At 38.3% G+C, this 1,986-nt stretch overlaps 1 protein-coding gene and 1 long non-coding RNA gene across 3 annotated transcripts in view; one reads left to right on the forward strand and one right to left on the reverse strand.

The window, feature by feature from the left end:
- The window catches only part of LOC104953615 (uncharacterized), a 15,365-nt gene that overhangs the window by 7,821 nt on the left and 5,558 nt on the right, over nt 1–1,986 (reverse strand). The window lies entirely within an intron of this gene.
- The window catches only part of LOC104953614 (C3a anaphylatoxin chemotactic receptor-like), a 22,397-nt gene continuing 20,720 nt past the window's right edge, over nt 310–1,986 (forward strand). For both annotated transcript variants that reach the window (XM_010780577.1, XM_010780576.1), the window contains exon 1: nt 310–385. The gene's annotated coding sequence lies outside the window, so the exon portion shown is untranslated. The remainder of the gene's footprint in view (nt 386–1,986) is intronic.

Raw genomic sequence — 1,986 nt, forward strand, 5'->3', positions numbered from 1 at the left:
TGTTACTGTATGAGTTCCAATAGAAAATACAGTTGTAAACCTCTCTTTGTGTGTCTTTATTATGACGCAACGACTAGTCCACTACTATTTTGAAAAACTAGTCGACTAGTAAATATTGGTAGTTGTGAAACCCCTAGCGTGCGAGCGCGTGCGTGTGTGTGTGGTAGTAATAGTAGAGAGAGAGATACACACACACAAACACATGTCCACATTTAGGCAATAAAACCCCTTAAAGTAACAGTGAAACAGTGGAAGAGTGCATACACACACACACAAACACACACACACACAAACAGCTCATGAAGTCGCATCCTCACTTCTGCCTCTGACCACAGACACTGAAGCAGCTGACCTCATCGCTGCGATACCAGTTTAATACCTACAGGTAGGAGATACATGTTCTAAGTCTGATTCAACAGATGAGATTTGTTAAACATCGGTAAAAATATCAAACACTTTTGTTGCCAGATAGTTAAACACTTGTGTTTTTCTTAACTTAAACAGGGGCTGTTATCTATAAAAAGAGAGGTGTTGTAAACAGGGTAGCAGATGCATTTTCCATCCTTGGGCACTAGAATAAAATCACAAGAAAGAAGAGGAAATTCATATTATAATTTAAGGGAGACATAGTTTGTCGGTCATCACAGGTGGCCTACAACCATAGAAACTCAATCAAGTATCCTCTTTATCATGCTTGACTCCTCAACCATCAAAACATGTTAGCTTTCCACTCTGATAATGGTGATGTTGCCTGAAAAAATAGATATAAAGTAGAGTGCTGAAATTATTTCGACTGACAGTGTGCGGAAAGAGTCCCCCACTTTCACACTTTATCTAAAAGGGACAATGCATAATGGATAAAATACTATAATAGAAATTCAGATGTAGCTATCAAGGTGTTGGTCAGTTCATGTACTGTAGGTGCTAGTAAAATAATACAAAGGGGAAGTATTTGTGATTTACAAGTTGTTTGTTGTTGTTATTTTTTCTCAGAAAAGTGAAAAAATGAAGTAGATAGTTGTTCCCTTCTCTGTAAGTAGTTTTCAGTGGACTCAAATGGTCAAACTCTTTGTGCATTTCAGAAAAAAGGTAAGACCAAATAGCCACATTATGGGAAATAGAAACAGAGAGCATCAGTTATTATGGTTTATACTTCTTAGTCTGTATCACTCAACCAATAAGCATTCATTTTGTGATGTGGTGCTCAAACAACATTTAACTGCTTTTATTGTAGTCAGGGCTTACACTACAAAAAAGGGCAGTTCTAACAAAGAAGCCATAATATCTTCTGCAAATCAACAACATTTGTGCTGAGACCAAAAGAGTCAAACGTGTTAGCCAAAGCTCTGAGCAGCTCAGGGCAAAATGTGATACCAGTATGAAAAAGTTAAAATGGTTCTGAAAAGAAAGTCTTAATTTAGCCCAGGTAATTTCCTTTTGCCAGCGCTACAAAGATAGAGGCTGCTGCTGCTGTGTCATAGGCAGGGCCGTCCCTCCCTAGAGGCCGATCATGCAGACTGTGTAGGGCCTCACCTTGAGGAGGGGGGCTCATCTTGAGGAGGGTGCCTCAACTGAGCCGAAAATGCGCTTATGCGGCGCAATTAGTGTGGCGCGGCACGTTTTCCACTAGCTAAACCACTGTTTTTAAGAAGCCAATAGACATGAAAGCCGAGAGACCAAAATAAATAACGGAAGCTATTGGCATTTATATTTCAACGGCAATGCGCCCTTGAAACACTTTCTTATTATTTATTTTGTAATATTTTCAAGACATTCTTTTTAGTTTTACAGCTTGATGAAATCAGCCATTATAGATCATATGGCCATCTGAGTGTGTGTGGTACTGTTTGTGGTTTGTTTTTCACTGTGTAATACAGTTAATTATTCAAAATGTTAGAGTTCCTTATTTGTATACTGAAACTTGCACTTCTGTTCAAAAATAAATAACAACAACAAACCTGAAATTATGCATTTGGGACTTTTTTT

Source organism: Notothenia coriiceps, unplaced genomic scaffold, assembly GCF_000735185.1.
Source record: "Notothenia coriiceps isolate Sejong01 unplaced genomic scaffold, NC01 NC01_scaffold00022019, whole genome shotgun sequence".
Taxonomy (NCBI): domain Eukaryota; kingdom Metazoa; phylum Chordata; class Actinopteri; order Perciformes; family Nototheniidae; genus Notothenia; species Notothenia coriiceps.